The 19,599-nt window shown below is 30.4% G+C and overlaps 2 long non-coding RNA genes across 2 annotated transcripts; both read right to left on the bottom strand.

The window, feature by feature from the left end:
- Positions 1–1,821: 1,821 nt before the first annotated feature.
- LOC139483586 (uncharacterized) lies at positions 1,822–3,617 on the bottom strand. The gene is made up of 2 exons (XR_011655037.1): positions 3,553–3,617; positions 1,822–2,063 (listed from the first exon to the last, which is right to left on the bottom strand). It is a non-coding gene; the product is annotated as an uncharacterized lncRNA (long non-coding RNA).
- A 4,550-nt stretch (positions 3,618–8,167) lies between these two features.
- On the bottom strand, positions 8,168–15,288 carry LOC139483585 (uncharacterized). Its single transcript, XR_011655036.1, has 3 exons — positions 15,152–15,288; positions 12,226–12,362; positions 8,168–8,209 (listed from the first exon to the last, which is right to left on the bottom strand). It is a non-coding gene; the product is annotated as an uncharacterized lncRNA (long non-coding RNA).
- Positions 15,289–19,599: the final 4,311 nt, after the last annotated feature.

Raw genomic sequence — 19,599 nt, 5'->3', positions numbered from 1 at the left:
CCATTTATGAGTTGTTGACATAATCTGCGAAATTATACATTTCATAGTTTTAGCCGACATGATCTTCAAATAATTTACGTCTCCGACTGAATTCGTAATTATTTCAAATGAGTGATTTACACCTAATGAAATGCTGTCCACATTTTGCGTTTTTATTATAATCTTGAATATTTATAAGACATTTGGCAAACAGTCATTTTTTTTTTTAAAGTAATCAACTTCCCAACGTCAACATAACAGAAATTGCCAGCTAAGTTTTAATATAATGTAATATTCCTTCGATAATCAACCAAGGTTAACGTTTTATAAATTGTGTTTTAGTTTGCAAAAATATATATTCTTAATAACACAAGCAACTAGGCAAAAGTATCAATAAGCATTCAAAATTTTAATTCAAAAATTGAAATACACATCAAGGTTAAAGCACTGGTACATGACTTAGATTATCCTGTTAACTCCAAACGGACCTAAACAAGGTGTTTCGACAAAATAAGCATTTCCTGTTGTGCAATAAATACCAACATGCGAATTCACATTTGGCGAAAATATCAAAATCGAGAATAAGGTCCGAGTACACTGTTATTCCGTAGTGCATTTCTTTTAGACAATATATGAAAATAAAAAAAACATCCCACCTGCGCTTTCTCAATATTTTTTTACAGTGTGCTGTACTAATTTTTGGACAAATTATATCAAATATATAGAACACTTCATCGACTCTATCTCAAAATATGGACAAGTCTATGTTAAGGGGGTCTTGAAATTTTTTGACAGCGTCCGAACTGCTAATATTTAACCTTTCTCAGCTGGACCAAATCACTACTTTACTTTAAAATTCATGACCCAAATCATTTACAGTGTAATCCATCTCCTACTTGCTATTTGAGATATAAATCACGAAGAAAGAATTATAAAATAATTTGCACGCAACACACTGTCCACACTAGGGACTATATTCGTTGACAACAAAAATCAAGGGACGATAACTGTGTGTTCAGACCATAAGACACTATAGGTAAATGTCAAGACCATCCGACCATTTTGTCATTTTAATATTTAAAACCGCGAAAGAAAGAAAAAAAATCCAAAACAGACAATAGCATAATTATGTAAACACTTGTGTCACAAAAATAATTAGCAAATAAGAACTATAAAAATGCAAACAAGTCCAAAATCGACAATTAATCTGCAATTAACTTGAAGCTATAAAAGTGAGAAAGAAATCTTAAACAACGAAGACAATATGAAAACACAAGATATATAATGGTGTCTTACCAGTGAATCAATATAAGTACCAAAATATGCAATCAATTATGACCCGATAACAGTATAGTAACCATATCCCTTCCGAATTAGTCTGGATAAAGGTTTGGTAAGATTTGAGCTGAATGCCGACATGTGTGTGCTTTGTAAAGAATAATACCATAAAATATTGGATCTGAAGTACCAGAACGTATAAGATGTCTGCATGTTGATTTATATTTACGAATAATACCGGGAAAAAAATAGTAAATGTTTTGACCAGTTTGTGATATCGAAAAGCCTGGGGTATCTTTTTTTCTTCAGTAATACAGGGTTTACATAAACGAGCGAACGGAACAAGTTGTGAGATATGTAAACACCATAAGATTTTGAAAAGGGAACGTCACCATCTAGCAATGGATAATCAACAATAAGAAATGAAAAAAGAATACTATTTAGGAAAAAGATAATACTATGCACACCACTTAATTATCAGCACCAAGTTAAAATTACAATCAGATTAAAACAAATGAAAGAATTTGTTTTTTTTTTCGATTTTCTGCATGAACTATCATCCTGTAATGCATATCTTTTATTAAATCTTAAAAAGAGAAATACAAGTTCTAAAGTAAAAGATTGAAAAAGTAGTACAAAATTATATATTCTTGTAGCGGATGTTATATAAAGAGTGTATTTCCAGTTATCCTCAAGTTGGTTTTACTTTAGATAAGGATTAGGAGGATCCGGTGGTGGTGGTGGTACCCACACTAAAGGTTGATCTTGGTTGATCTTTTGCGATTCTACAGACATTTGTTCCGCATCTGTCATAAATATAAAAGTATTTATTAATAGCACTTTAACTGTTTAGAAAATGAGAGAATAATTAAGATATGTTGTTTATTCTTTTGAAACATTTTTATTCAAGTGACAAATGAATACACAGTACACCATTCAACTGTTATATTGCTCTTTTTTTAATATAATCCTTCTATCATTTAATTACTAATCAATGAACGATAAATTCCAGCGACAATAGTTTATTAAAGATTAAATTGAGCCTATCTGTTTCACAGAGACAAATCAATGTATCAAACAGTAAATGGGAATATCACATACTCTGAATATGCAAAATTGCATTTGAGACGACTACATCATGTACATTGGTATATTGAAATGTAAGACCATATAAACATGTTAATAGTGAGTTGAGACGTGACATATCATAGTTGTTAACCTAGAATGCATGCGTGTAAATCATGTTTGTATATCAATAGCATGCACATGCGTAACAATGAGTTGAACATGTAAACGGCATACCATTAGTAAAGATTTTTTAACTAAATAGCTCGTTAGGATCACAGAACAATAAATCAGTACGACATTTTCAATCAATAAGTTAATTTTCAGTCTAAAACTGCGGTGAATTCAGTACCGTTTTTCTAATTTGCTGGCAATCATTTAAAGTTTTATTCAGATACAGTTCAGACTTTTTGGAAGTTGATATTATTTACATGGATATTGTGGATTCATTATCATTCGTTTAAAACCAATGTTTTGTTGGTTCATGTGAACCGTGAATTTAAATGTTCAACGTATTACAAATTTTCTATAGGATTTTATGCAGTGGTTGGCGAAACCATGGTATCAGATATGCGTAAACAAAACGTCAATCCACGAACATTGATACCCACGGAAACAAATGAACCCACACTACATCAAGACGTTATTGAATTGTCTAAAAACAACTGAACAGCAATTAATTTATTGCACGCTAGTTTTCTAAGCAGTTGCTTTTTTTTCGAGTTTTATTAGTTTTGAATGCTTTTATATTACATATTACATTAGACTGTGTTAGGAATTTACCTATTTCAATATGTAATAAGAAAACGAGTCCCGTGACCCAATTTTTCTTCTTATATGAAGCATAATATTAGAATAAGAGCTATCTTGTCATATTCTATCTTAAAATTTGATGGTGGTGTTTTCGTTAAATGGCAGAAAATCTGGTTTTCTATGCATAATCTATACAAAATCTGTTAATTTTGCACAACATGTAGAGTAAAATAGAGCCCCCGTGACCTATTCTTTTTATTATTTAATAAAAAGAAGCATGATATAAACTATTATTTGGCAAAATTATTAAAAAATTATATCTGAACCAGTTGTGTTCAAATCGGTCGAGGTGCTTGAGGTTTTGATTTTGCCATGTGATGGGGGACTTTTATTTCAGTTGTATTTCCTTGGAGATCGATATTTTTTGTTATTATGCATTTAAACAATACTTTCATTGATCTTATCATATCATATCACCTTTTGAATAATTTTGTGTTCTATTAGATGTTCGTATACCTGTGTATAATTTTCTTCCTTCTTCTGCAAATAAAATATTAACATTTAATATTATTGTAAATTGTAAATTCATTTATTAATTTTGTTATATATATATGCTTTCAGTTTATATTTTGTTTTATTTTTCATTTTCACTTTCATTTAATGAACATTTGAAAATGAAGCTTGTTTGAATTTTTCATAAGAAAGTGGTGGCTGTTTTGTTAAATTAGCCTAATCATATAGAGCCCCATTCAAGATACAATACTCAAACAGATTGTTTATGGACGCGTTGACGTTGTCCATAGTCCTTGTGAGAATTAAGACAATCCGTTAAAACTTAATTTTTTTCGTTGGGGTTATCGACAAACCTCTCTATCATGGTCTTTGAATATTGAGTTCATCTGAAGTAGCACTGACTATGATATGAATAAAACAAAAATAACGAAATAATGATTTACAGTAATGACAACTAATATATGTTATATTTTGACGTCGCCCAAGGATTACTTTTTTAAGAATATTGATGAAGTCTTCAAATTAAATGTTTTATTTTGATGCGGCTGTCATACAAATTACAGGTTTGCCTGTACGAACTGTGACGCCTGTATATGACACGGAAACCAGGCGTAAACCAATCGTAACTGTTGCGGAAACCAGACGTGAAATTAGGCGTAATATTTAAATGAGTACGCCTTGTTCACAAAAAAAAACAGGCGTAATATGCAAATGAGTACGCCTGTTCAATAAATAAACCAGGCGTTATATCCTTCATAATACTTCACTTATTTTAGATGAGTGTATTACCCTATAGCTAGCTGTGTACTTTTGTGTATTTGATACAAACTTCTGTACTGTTGCTTTTGTTTCTCATTGTTTGACAAAAAACTTGAAATATTAACCATTGAAGAAGCTAATATATAAATAAAAACATTTTAGACAGACACTGGCTCAAATAAGTTTAAGTTTAAATACGAATTATGACAAGTAATTTTTCTTGAAATAAAAGTAGCATTTAAACTAAGTTGTTTTTCGAAAATTATTGTCCTTTGAACTCAAATATCAATGATAATACTGCAATGTAACTTAAAGTAAAAGATTTTAATGTTATTATCCAAGGATAAAGGTTTTTGGATTTCAAAATTTCTGATAGAACAAAAAACTTAATAACTTAGTTATACTCGCATTATTATTATTTACCATGTATACTACTTTCCTTTTATTTCACAATTTTCATTAATCAATTGGATTCAGTATTTCCAATTTCAAATTATTCCAAAAAGCACAAAACAAGCTTATTATCCCTGAATATATGAAATTGTCATAAGTCTAATCCTTGCTAACTTAAACCAAAGAACCAAATATTGAAAAAAAATCCCATGATACTTTAAACAAAGCATTATGGGTATTTCTATTTTCGCCATACCAACAGTGTTACGCCCGTAAGAAAATTTACGCCTTGCTTATTTCATTTTACGTTAGGTTTCTGCTTTTTTCTACGCACATAAGGACTACAAATTTACGTTTCCTGCTCCCTTATGCCTGGATCTAGACACGTAACTACCACTTACGCCTATTTTACGCCTTATTTCCAGGCGTAATACGCCTTATAATTTCGTACGGGTAGCTAGCTATACAACCCGGTTTAAACAACCATTTTCTACATGAGAAAATTCCTGCACCAAGTTAGGAATATGACACGTTGTTATTCATTCGTGTGATGTGTTTGATTTTTTGATTTTGCCATTTGATTTAGGACTTCCCGTTTAAAATTGTCCTCGGAGTTAAGTATTTTATTTTATTTTACTTCTTTCTTTTACCATTGTATGATATTTCATATTTGGTTTCTGTCTCAATGATTTGTTTTCTATTTTGTGACGTTTTTATAGGTAAAGCATTTTCAAACTTATTTCTATAGTTTGTTCTCAGCTTATGCTTTGAGGTTCGTGTTGCTCATTTTGAAGTTCTCTGTTTTGTTATGTAATACTGTTTTTTATCTGTTGGACCTTTCATGTTTTAATTTGCTGTTACGTATTAAGTATATTTGTTTCTAATAATTTAATTTCCAATGTAACACGTCTGATTGGCTGGCGTTGTCCTGTTTATCAGATCATAGACACAATTTAGTCATGTGACTGTGACGTTTTTCATGGTTTACTACGGTTTAAAATGGAATTTAGAATTAAATTAAAAACAATTGTCCAGAGAACAATTGAAGGCTTTTCGACAAAAAAAAACAGTATTAAAATGTTATTAACAGCATCAAATGGTAGCTTATAGTAGGCTGATTCCAAAAATATATGGTTTCTGTGAGGGAGACAATTTGTTACTTCCAGTTTGAAAAAAGGTTACTTCAGGTATTATTTAACTGTTTAATTGACCTTGATTCCTAAAATATATGGTTCCTTTTTCTAAATCATATGGCTTGCAAACAAATGCATAAAGTCCCATGGCTTTATCATTTATACATATGAGGTAAAAGCAAAGGTCATAATCTAGACCGCTCAATTCCAAGGTCACCAACCAAGGACCCCAAATCAAAAGACCATAGGCCTTAATTATATTTGGTTCATGAATTATATCACAATATGCATATTTTGAAATGAAAAGGGGACAAAACTCTAATTTGATGTTAGCGCACTCTTTAAACCAATATATAAATGTGTTACGACATGTCGCAGCTAACAATTAAGTAAAAACATGTTGTCGATATCTTATATCGTGTTTGAAAAGTGGTGAAAATAAGCCAAAATCCAAATTTAGAAATGACCTTCACCTCTGATCTTGACCCTATTTTTTTATTGGGACCAATGACCTCAACTCAAAACACTCTAGGTCTCTATCACTTATGGTTTAAAAGCTACAACTACATTTTTCTAATTAAAAAAACAAAAGGGGAAATAACTCCCATATGTAGTCCCCGGACCAGCAAATTGGTGAAATAATTTTGTCGTATTCTTTAACGGTTGATTTGTACACATGAAAAATAGTGTTTGGGGAGATAACTCTTACAATATAAAGTGTTCGGCTTAACAGGGTCAGTTTTAAAATCACAATTATACCTGTTTGATATCAGACGCAAAAAATCTAAGCGATATCTTACAAAACAAAAAAAGCACCTTAATAAAAAAAGTGACGGAAGAAGAAAATGAAAACAATAATAATGATAATTAAAAACCAATTGTTCAGAGAACAATTGAACGTCTTTCCACAAAAAACCATGGTTTCTATACAATGTTTTTTAAATAAGGGAGATAATTTGTTACTTCCGATTTAAAAAATGCTACTTCCGATACTATTAAAATATTTACTTGACCCTTATTCTAAAAATATCTGGTTCTATATACTTTTATATTATAAAGTACAAAAAATGGCTACTTCCGGTTTACACAAGGTCACTTCCGGTTTTTTTTCAAAGTCAAATGGTTTGATACCTATTGCAAAAAGTCTCATGGCTTTATCATCTATGCATACCAGGTAGAAGCAAAGGTCAAAATCTAGAACGTCAAATTAAGCTTTCACCTGGAGATCAATTTGAAGGTCATAAACCAGGGACCTTAAATCAAAAGACCATATGTCTTAATTAAATTTGGTTTATAATTTAAATTACCATACGAGTATTTTTAAATGCTAGAGGGGAGTAAACTCCTTTTTACGTTCAACGTACACTTGCAATCAAAATTTCTGAATAACGACATGTCGCAACTAACAATTTAGAAAAAATAATTTGTCGATATCTTGTACGGTTTTTTAAATGATAATAAGCCTAAATTTAGAATATGACCTTGACCTTTGACCGTGACCTTATTTTCATTTTTTTTGGACCAAGGACCTCAAAGCAAAAGATTATAGGTATCTATCATTTATGGTTTACAAGATAGAAATGCATATCACTTATATGAAATGCATAAGGGGAAATAACTTTCATAAGGAGTGTTCATATTGCATCGGTCATAATAGAACAAATCATGCGAAGGATTTAACGAGCAATTTTATAAAATAAATTTGTGGCTTTATTTTACGGTTATGGAGGAGATGTAGTCACAAGGAAAAAAGTGTTCGGGGAGATAACTCCTACAAAGAAAAGTATTTGTTTTAAAATGGGTGAAAATAAAAAAACACATAAACTGTATGGTACTTTATACGAAATATATTAGCGACATATTGCGAAACAAAAAACTTACGCGAGAACAACATTTGGCGGAAGAAAAAAATAATAATAATCAGAACAAATACATAAGGTTCTTCCACAGAAAACTGGAAAGACCTAATAATAATAATATTAATAATAATCAGAAGACACCCAATAGGTCTTTCCACAGAAAAAGACCTAATTATAAGAAATAACTCTAATATGTTATCTGTCCATATGAAATTACATAAAAAAATGTGATGCATTTTTTTTTAAATAACAGGCTACGCGGGTTATTCAGTGTGCACAACATTTTTTATGTCATTTCTTCATAGACATAAAAAATCTCTTTAAGTAATTTTGTTCTAGTGTATTAGTAGGTTAAAGTTTCGTTCATAGCTAAACAGTATGATTATGTAGGACTATTAGTAATAACAATATAGAAGCTAAAGGGACATTTCTTGCCTTTGATTTTCTGTACATGATTTTCCATTGCTCTTTTTGATTCTGTGCGAGAAATATCAAATGATTAAATACAATACAATACAAATACGTTTTTTAATGTCAATTATGACGCCCAATTATTTGAGCAGTACAATTAAGTTCAATTTCATACAAGTGATTACATATTGATTACATTGATTATTTAACAATTAAACAAAGTAAAGTCTTTTTCAACAAAATAATTTCTCCAGAAATGATATATATAGTTTTACAATATAATACAGATGGACAAAATACCGGTGACTAAACTGTATCCTGAATTGATGTTCTCTTTGAATAAAGTACACAATAATAAACTTACTTTTTTAATTATAACATTATCCTCAGATGACATTAACAATAATAGTTTTTATTTATTTGGGAGGCTTTTTTTGTTAACCTTATTTAAGTAATTTATGTATTCAGATCTTTTTTTTTTAAACAGGACACTGAAGAAGAAAATGAATGTCATCCTCAACTTCAGTTTTACATACTTAACGAATTCTATCCTTCACTCGAAGCCCAACGTATTTGTTTTTCAATTTCTAATGTATGTGCACTGACTCTGAACTTAGTGAGCAGTCGCCTTTCATCCTCATTCAAAATGAATAATTATTTTTCCATATAAATATAATTTTTATCAAAATTGAGATCTATATCAAACTATTTCATAAAAATAACAATACAACTATACAAACTATTTTTTTTAAACTATTTAGTGATCTAGAGACATTCAGAGCTTCAGAGAGAAGGGTATCATCAGACTTTGATACATATTTATAATATATAAACATATTTAAAATTACTTCAAGAAGTAGTGGATATCTTCCCATTTCACTCAATACAACTATATTTGTAGATTTCTTACGTAAACCAATAGAAAATTTACAGAATTTGTCATAAATACTTTCTTGTTTCATGTCGTTGCATAGTTTAAATAGATCATGTTCATTTTTATTTAGTTTATTTATTACTGAAGCTCCTCAAACTTCACTCCCATATAACAACACAGGTTTAACAGTACGATCAAATTTATGGAAGAGTGTTAATTTTAGGTTTAAACAAGTTTAAACTTTTTTTATATTTAAATAAAGTTTTCAATCCCCTTTTATATAAATTTTATTTAGCCTCAGTAAAGCTTCCACTTGCAATAACATCAATCCCTAAATATGTATAACCCCTAGCTCTTTCAATAGGCACATTATTAACATTAAATATATTTTTATACAGTTTTCCTGTTTTATTAAATACTACTGATTTAGTTTTTTCAATATTCATTTGCAGCCCCTATTTATCACAGTAGTTATAAAGTTTATCAATACACTTCTGTAAGCCATCAGCTGTACCATAATACAATAAATTCATTAGAACCCTGTTTAGTCGAAGTTTAAAAGACTTGTATTTGACGAAACTGTTCGAGATTCGACATTGTTCAACTAATCCGAGGTCGGGTATGTTGTCATCAATTTTGAATGCATTGAATAGATGTTTGTACAGAAAAGATATTTTGAAAAGTGATACGTTTTTGATAATTTATGTCTGATTAAAGGTATAAAGTCGACAGAAAATCAATAAACAAATATTTGAAAGGTCAACCCATATAACTTATGGAATATTAAATGCTGACGTTAATAAGTCATGAAAGATAACTGATGAAGGTCATTTGCCCTACATCAATTATAATGCACAGTTAAAAACAATCAGAACATGTTGATAGAAGTTTATAAAATAAGTTTCCAACGCGTTTATCATGTTTATTAAGCCAGTCTTTCTAACCATTTCTCGGGTACCAAATGCAAACTTGTACACATTTTTAATGTTGGTTTGTAATCTTCAGATTAGCGACATAATTCAAATTTAAATCATGAAATTAACGTTTATCATACCATTCAGATGATCAAGTTAAACAATGTTTTTTTTACTTGTAAATATAGGAACATATTTGGTATAGTCGACAATTGATAAACTCAAATTCTAAAAAGAGCCACGACTTTATGTATAAAAGAAACACAAAAGAGCATTTAAACAAAGCATTAACAAACATGAAAATGTTTAAATACAGAGTCACGTCATATGTATCGGAAAAAATCAAGTACCAACTCTCACGGAGTCATTCTTCTGTTGAGAGTATGGGTCTACAAAGAACAACTAACTCTGCAGACTATCATACTACAGTACATCTACAATACGGATATCAATCAACTTTTATGTTATAATACCTCTCTCCTATTTTGGGTTTCGGTTTCGACTTCGGTTTCAGTTTCGGTATCGGCTTTAGTGAACATTTATAAAAGTATACAAACAGTGAATTGAAAGATACTTTCCGCTCCAGTGCTAGTTTTTGTAAATTTCTCTATCTCTATGATGCATGTCAAAATTAAAGACTTGCTCGTCTTTCATCCAACTTAGAATTGTTATAATTTATAGAATGATTCAGATTTGAATTAGTTTGTGCTATTTTTCAACAGCTATAAACAACATGGACAGGTCGAATGAAAAGTCGGTTCTGTTTGCTAAATATCGCATCAAAAACTTGAAAATTATACCTCAAAATCGTGATCTTCGTTAGTAATATAAATGTCTGAAATAGTAACAGCTAGTCTATAAGTGTTCTTATAATGGACACATGGCATGAATTGACAAATTTAAGCTTTTAAATACTATCACTTTATGATCATTCGGGTAATTGCAAGTCATCTGAAGACATATTCTTAGTTGTTTATAGTTATAATATAAGTATTTCTAATTAATATACAAAATTATTTTACGTTACTCAAAGTAACATTCCAACAATTGGCAAGTGATACAGAGCTTGTAAAAGGGGGACGAAAGATACCAAAGGGACAGTCAAACTCATAAATCTAAAACAAACTGACAACGCCATGGCTAAAAATGAAAAAGACAAACAGACAAACAATAGTACACATGACACAACATAGAAAACTAAAGAATAAACAACACGAACCCCACCAAAAACCAGGGGTGATCTCAGGTGCTCCGGAAGGGTAAGCAGATCCTGCTCCGCATGTGGCACCCGTCGTGTAGCGTATGTGATAACAAATCCGGTAAATAGTATAATTCGGTAGGTCACATTGTAAAATTTACTCTCAGATATAAAGTCATTGTTTTTTTTATCAAAAGCCTCAATAAAATTGAGAATGGAAATGGGGAATGTGCCAAAGAGACAACAACCCGACCATAGGAAAAAAAAAAAACAACAGCAGAAGGTCACCAACAGGTCTTCAATGTAGCGAGAAATTCCCGCACCCGGAGGCGTCCTTCAGCTGGCCCCTTAACAAATATATACTAGTTCAGTGATAATGAACGCCATACTAATTTCCAAATTGTACACAAGAAACTAAAATTAAAATAATACAAGACTAACAAAGGCCAGAGGCTCCTGCTCAATGTCTACTGCTTTATATTACCTTTATTAGACTTTCAATACTTCACATTATAATTAGACCAACTATTAAACAACGGTAACTCTCCGTGGGCATTCAATATTTGGCATAGAAAAAGTATAGAATACGGCACTAAAACGTTTTCAATGATCATGTGGTAGGGTGCTCACAGCTGGTTTTGACCCTGCAGATTCAAAGACTTGAACAATTATTTTTGTTGCTTCTCTGCTCATATAGCAATTAGTAGTAAAAATGAAAATATGACTGGATGAAAGTCAGAATAATTTGTCTGGTGTGTGTATTGAAATATATCATATTACTGACTGTTGTAACCTTGTGAACTAGTACGTTCAACATAACCGTCTGACTCTCGTTTCTTTGTTAAGCAACACTAATTGTTTCTATTCATTACCCATCAACATGTTTGGTTTTGTTCATGTTTTTTTTTATCTGCATGGAATGATTGCTACTGGTCGATATATATCAATATAATAGAGACTAACACATATGCTACTAAATAGTTCAAGAAATGATGAAAATAATAACTAAATAGAAATACGACAACGTACACTTATTTGCGGAAATTACAAAACTCTATATAGGTCAAGTATATGATAATCGTGTTTGTACTCTTACCCTCTAATTTGTCTATACAATGTTCACACCACCATTTATATTTGTAATATATTCTCGCATCTGGTCTCTTGCAACGGTAGCATCCTGAGTTGATATTCTGATCTAATTTACTCATAGTCTTTCTAAGTGGTAGTGGTCTACAACACAATGGATAATATAATTCATAACATCTTTTTTTCTATGTATTTGTATCGTTTTGTCTCTATAAAAAGACATGTATTACAGCAATTATTTGATAAAAAAAGAATTCAGGCCAAAATATAAAGTAAGAATATCAAGATGTTTATTTTTATCTTCAAGGGAGAAGACATGATATGAACTGTAGTAGATGATATTTTAAAGGATCTTTATAATAAATAAGATGAAACTAACTCTTGATTAAAACGGTTGTGCGTAAGTGTAGTTTAGGGAGTTGAAAAGTCAAAACTGTCAGCCAACCAAAAAGAACATTGCATACTTTTAATATATCATATAAGTATATTTCTACTCCATTTTTTAAATAGTACTTTTTTATAGAAATTACCATTATACAATTTAGAATGGAAATTGGGAATGTGTCAAAGAGACAACAACCCGACCATAGAACAGACAACAGCAGAAGGTCACCAACAGGTTTTCAATGCAGCGTGAAATTCTCACACCCGGAGGCGTCCTTCAGCTGGCCCCTCAACAAATATATATACTAGTTCAGTGATTACTCCAAATTATACACAAGAAACTAAAATTAAAAATAATACAAGACTAACAAAGGCTAGGGACTCCTGACTTGGGACAGGCGCAAAAATGCTGCGGGGTTAAACATATTAATGAGATCTCAACCCTCCCCCTATACCTCTAACCAATGTAGAAAAGTAAATGCATAACAATACGCACTTTAAAATTCAGTTCAAGAGAAGTCCGAGTCTGATGTCAGAATATGTAACCAAAGAAAATAAACAAAATGACAATAATACATAAATAACAACAGACTAGTAGCTGTTAACTGACATGCCAACTCCAGACTTCAATTAAACTGATTGAAATATTATGTCTTCATCATATGAATTTGACTGGGTCTGAGGTCAATCGATCATGTATATAAGGGTGTTTAGCATTTTTTGCTTGTGTATTTTGCTGGGTCAGTTCTCAAAGCATTAGATAAGAAGGAATGATGAAAATCATACCGTGATTTATCATTTATATGTGTTCCATTATTGAGGCTTATGTTTCTTAGTTACTTCATTTTTGCATTTATAAGATCTTTGCATAAAAAAATTCAAAACAAGATCCTTGATTTGTTTAAATTTCTAAAACCATTAATTTATTATAGTATTAAAGCTGTTAACAATGATTATTTCTTTAATTGGACGCTGGTTATTAAAATTTGTATATTATGTTTTCGATAAAAATCTCCCTAGACTGTGTGTTGTTTGCACTTTTAAATTAAAGAGTGACAGTCTACTATATATATCGGCAAATTTTGACGTATTAGTAGAACTGCCATTGCTGATAATATTTGTGATTTCGAGTGTCTATTTATCTAAATTTATTTTAATCATTAAGGGTAAAACGTAAAACAAGTAAACATAGTTATTTATTCAACAACACCAATAAAAAGATGTATTTATGTCAAAAGAATACTCCATATTATCGTAACTGAAGAGCTTGTCTTGCTGCATGATGATTTCAGCGTATTTAAGATTATATCTATATATTGTAATGTTTGAGATATAATTCAAAATGAAAAAAAAAATGGAAGAAAATTGTCATCAAGAAGCAATAACTTTCGCAAGGAATCAACGGACTATTTTTATTGTGCAGACTAATTGATATATCTTGTTACACGAAAAAGACTGCTGTACCCATATTTTGATTATTTTATTTATTATGTCTTTTTAGTTCACGCATCATTGTAAATATAACGGAATGTGATGAGACTGTCAACAAAGTGAGAGGTTTAGCGCTATAAAACCAGGTTTAATCCACCATTTTCTACATTTGAAAATGCCTGTACCAAGTCAGGATTATAACAGTTCTTGTCCATTCGTTTTTGATGTGTTTTGTCATTTGATTTTGCCATGTGATTATGGACTTTCCTATTAAATTTTCCTATTCAGTATTTTTGTGATTTTACTTGCTGATAAGTTTTGCTCTCAATGTTTCTCTCTTTCTATTATAGTCTTCAAGATAATAGACATTTTATTTTCATTTAAAGCCATTAACTACTATAAGAAATCATCTGAGAGTTTTGACGTGTAATCAAAATTGGTAGAGTTTCATATTCTAAACATTTCTGTTCTGTCAGATATTTTCTATTAATAATAGTTTCTAAATAAGAGACAAAACTTGCATTTTACCTCTATGTTTTACTTTTAGCCAAGTCGGTCATTCTTGGTTGACAGGCGGGGTCGCATATGACACATTTAAACTAGATACCCCAGTATTTTGAAGCCAAGTGTAGTTGAATGTGGTCTATTAGTTGCAGAGGAGAATAATGATTATAAAAATAACGGAAGACGACAGACGATGGACGAAGTGCTGAGAAAAGCTCACATGGCCATAAAATGAAGTTAAGATAAAAAAAACAAAAAAACACTGGTTATAAATTTGGTTTGTCCGAACAATTTTCTGGAATTTATTTTAGCAAGAATACTCAAAACAAAATGTGTTAAAGCCAATGATTTGTATACAAGACCAGAACGGTAAATAAATAAATGTCAAAAGTAGACCTAAATGTAATAGCCAAATCCATGTAATAGAAAAAACATATCTTAACAAAATATAACATAAGATTCTAACTATGTTGTCATGTCCATTGTAAAAAAATATTTAACGTAAATATTTTTTTACCGTTTAAAGTTCTAAACATAATTAGCCAAGGTAATAGTACATTAAATATTTAATATTAGCAACAATAGTGATTATAATATAGTTAAAACAAACATACCCTACATGTCAAAGTGAGTCTTAAATAATGAAATGGTGAATGTTCAAACTCGCAATGACTCACACATAAACATCCGTAAATAATGTCACTTTCAAATTCAGGTAATACCTTCTTCTAAAGAATAAACGTGCGTGACATTGAGATGAACGAGTCGATTTGTTACTAAAATTAGAAATTACTAGGCCGGAAAATTATATTTCGTATTTAAAAAATAATTATGTACTTCAATTGAATGTCAATGTTTAAAAAATGGGATAACAGGAGAGGTTCACGAAGAATTAGAAATTGAACTAAGATTTTGATGTTTTAATAAGACTTGCATACTAGCACAAATTGTACAGAGAAAAAAGATATGATATAAATACTTGTAATATGAATATTTTATGGCAAATACCATTCTAAATAGCGGAATACCTTCAGTAAATTATAAATTATGTATAATTGATGTTGAAACGTCAGTTTTAGTCGTGCTGGTCCAATTGTTCTTGAATTATATATTTGTAGCAGTTTTTGGATAATATAACTTTAATGAGTCGCAATCTCTGATCTAGAAGCCTGTTGTGTATAAACCTTGGTGCCTTTTTGGAATGAAAACAACTTAACGGAAGGGTGTCAATTTCGCTGTGTATCCTCGCTCCCGGACATTTCGTCCAAAAAGCCCCTGTTTTAGTCCTTATTTTCTCTTTTTTCAAATAATTGTATTTATCTACGTCATGAAAATTCGCACACATTTAAGATATAAATTTCTGTGAATTTTAAAAGGGAATAATGTGCATTTTTACAAAAAAAGGTGTTTGCCTTCCTAAAAACAATACTAGTATTTGTGAAAATTACGTTGGTCATGTCTTTTTATGAAACAAATCTAGATAATTCTTGTTATCTGTCTTTGAGTTTGTAGTCGGGAAAGCTAATATGAAGTGTTAAGGTATCAGATACGTTTATACTGTTACATGAAGATAGAATCGTATGTATGCATCATTATGGGGATAATGAGAATGATATATCAAAAACTGTAAAGTTAGGAATATAATCAGACCAAAACCAGATCTAAAACTGTGTTGCTGCATGTAATTGATTGAGGTAACAAATTATTAAAGCATAACAAACAATCCAAATCACTGAATCCAAGAAAAATTGGACCCAAATGTTCCTTGTTGAATAAGAGTTGTAAGATTCCAATTATCGGCAAACAAAAGGAAAAAGCAGATGGGTCTAGTACATGATTTCCCTTTACTCTACATATTTACATTTATCATTAAAATTGTTGCAAGAATACAGTAGGATGTCAAGACGATATTCAATCATGCCGGAACCAAATAATAAAATGGCTCTGTTAAAAAATATACATGAAGATTACCATAGGCGTCTAAATATTGAATCAATATGATAACAGAAGACTCTTGCTCTCGAAAGACCATATAGTTGTTTGTTTTTTTTTTAAATCAAAAGCAAATAAGTATGTTGATTACAATTTGAGCTAGTGCATCATATTTTGAAAAGATTATTTTTGAATTATCCAAGAGCCCATATCCCATAATTCTGAAATGACATATAAATCAATACTTTTTCACCAATCCCAATAGTAATGTAAAGTTTCAAGTAAATCATTCCAAGTTAACTTTAGTTATGATATTACATGAATTTTTTTTTCTAAATCAAACAACTCATGTCTCTCAAGAGGGATAAACCAGAGAATGTTAAATCGAAAAAGAAGCTTCATTTTATCATTTTGTCTCTCGTTGAGAATTGTCACATTGGAATCATACAACATCTCATTATTTGTATAAAAAATGTAAGTTTCCAGGAAATAAATTCAGCCTACTGGAGAAGGTGTATAATACGTGAAACATTTCTTAAACCTTATGTTTACTCTGAAACTCTAGCAGAGTAAATATTGTTCTCGACTTTTAATTGAATCAGAGTTTAGAAACATGGTGAAATTTTAAATGGTACTTATACAATAATAAGTTTATTTAGTTAAAAGATTAAGTATAGGTTCAAAAACTAAATGATAGGTTTTAATTTACATCGTCTTTTCCGGCCAGGTCTTTTGTATAATATTGATATTGACCTATGTATTCGTTACATAATAAACAACCTCTCGATCTCAAGCCAATTTTTCTTCTTTTTTTTTTTTTTTTTTTTTATTAAATAACAATGGTATACTTAAATTGCTTTTGATTTAGTCGTTATTGTTTTTCAAGGAATGAATATTAAAACAACAACGATTTATTATAATTCAATATAAGATTAGTTATACGTTTGCATGTATAACGAAGGAAAAATATGAAGGTATTTTTTTAAAGCTCACAATAGCATAAAAAAAAGCTGGAATTATATGAGAAGGAACTAATTTATGTTGTTTTGTAGAAAAATAGAAAACAGTATGACAAACAAAAAAAAACTACATTTTGTACTAAAAGAAGAATAAGCAATGTTTAATGAAAATTGACAGAATACTTGCAAGTCGGTATAGAACCACTAATTCGGGCCCGGTCGGAACATATTACATAATTCAAACAAAGGTGTTCCTTCTGTTAATTGTATCTTTGTCAAAAGGGTAAAAAATTTTGGAAGTTTTTGTTTATAAAAAAAGCTTGGGGACTTAAAATCACTGTAGCACCCTTATTGACAGATTATTTTGAATATTAAACAGTATACACAATCACGAGAAGAGGGCGCATTTGCCCTGCTGTTCACATCAAAAATACCTGTTTTTTTACTATCTAACTTTTGGGAAACAGTACGCTCTAATATGCTATGAAAGGTATGTTGTAATTTCCAGTAGCAGTCAGGATGAGGCATAGTTTTGACATGAAATAAATGCCACTTTATTTGAACTTAAAACAAAGTAGTCGATAATGCTTGAATTTGCAGAATAACACATAGAAAGAAATGGGACTATGATCATGATCATGAATTCGTGATATCCTAAGCAGGAAATATGTTCAATTTCAGGCAAATGTTTTATCAATAGAACGCAATCAATAGGCTTTAATTCGACAGTATAAAATGGACAAAAAAGATTGTACGACGCAGTTGAATCTAAAAAAAATGTCTACTTCATAATAACATCATTGTGGATTTGGTGGATCGGGTGGTGGTGGTGGAACCAACAAAATTGGTTGATCGTCTGGTACTTTACCTAAATCAGCAGACATTTGCTTTACAGCTGTAATAAACAAAAAATACAGTACTTAACAAAGAATTTAAATCCAATATTGCACATTAAGTAAAATTAACACGAATACCATAAATCATTCATTTAAAGATTTGGCATTTTTTGTTGTCATTTTACTAAACATGCTAAAGCTAAATGATAAATGATACAATACATGTCAACAGATGAGGAATCAAATAACAAATGAAAGATGTTTATTCATCTAATATTAGTCAGAGGATGATTCAGGAAATATAAAACAAGTTCCAAATGGTACTTTCAAAATACTTGTACGATTAGAATAAAGTGATTATTGTCATATATATATTATGTCGGTTTATGTCGGTTTGGGTATCGAACCCAATTTTGTCAATATCATAGAACTATAAACGACTGTCCCTCAAGTGGGAGGTTCAACTAGCTTGCCTTGAAGTTTGGTATTAGTTTTTCCTTTTATATCATAAAGTAGTTCAGTATAAAAATGTATGTAATGTTATTTTCGACGACAAGGGATCATTTTTAGAAGAAGTAAGTGCATACATTTCAAATATATATAGTTATAAATGTTATCGATGTGTTTCACAGGTTCCACATGAAATTATGTTATTTTTTTGTCATTTATCATATAGTGTATTTTTCATGTCTCACAAAACTGATATCTTGAATATATAAGGTTTATTTTCATACATGTACAATGTTACCTTTTGATTTATTTCCATACATGTTATGCCTTTTCTCCGACTAATTGAATGATTCATCGCTTCCATTGTAAAAGTATGATAGGACTTCAAGCGCTGCATAAAATAAACTTCAGAATGAAACATTTTTAATAATGAGTAAAACATGTTATAACTGCTCATATTTTCCATTAATTTCTTCCTGACTTTTCAATATTTTTAACAGTTTTTGTGATCCATTAAGTAGATTAAAATGTCTAAAACATTATAACCTTAGCCGTATATGGCACATTTTTTGAAATTTTGCGTCCTCAATGCTGTTTAACTTCGTACTTGTTTTGGCTTTCTTACTGTTTTGATATGCGTATCACTCATGAGACTTATGTAGACAAAACGCGCGTCGTGCGTATCAAATTATAAACCTGGTACTTTTGATAACTTTATAAAACGACAATGATACATACTATATTGCTACCATTCCGAATCACGAGATAAAAAAGACTCATTCAATTTCACGGTCAGATATTTAGTGATGATGTCCAATGCAATCACTATGATATGCAAAGAAATAGAATAATATACAGAAACTACAGGCTTAAATGTTGCGCTCT

The sequence above is a fragment of the Mytilus edulis genome, chromosome 7 (assembly GCF_963676685.1).
Source record: "Mytilus edulis chromosome 7, xbMytEdul2.2, whole genome shotgun sequence".
Taxonomy (NCBI): domain Eukaryota; kingdom Metazoa; phylum Mollusca; class Bivalvia; order Mytilida; family Mytilidae; genus Mytilus; species Mytilus edulis.
Note: the sequence above shows the minus strand (reverse complement) of the source record. Positions and strands in the feature narration are given on the sequence as shown.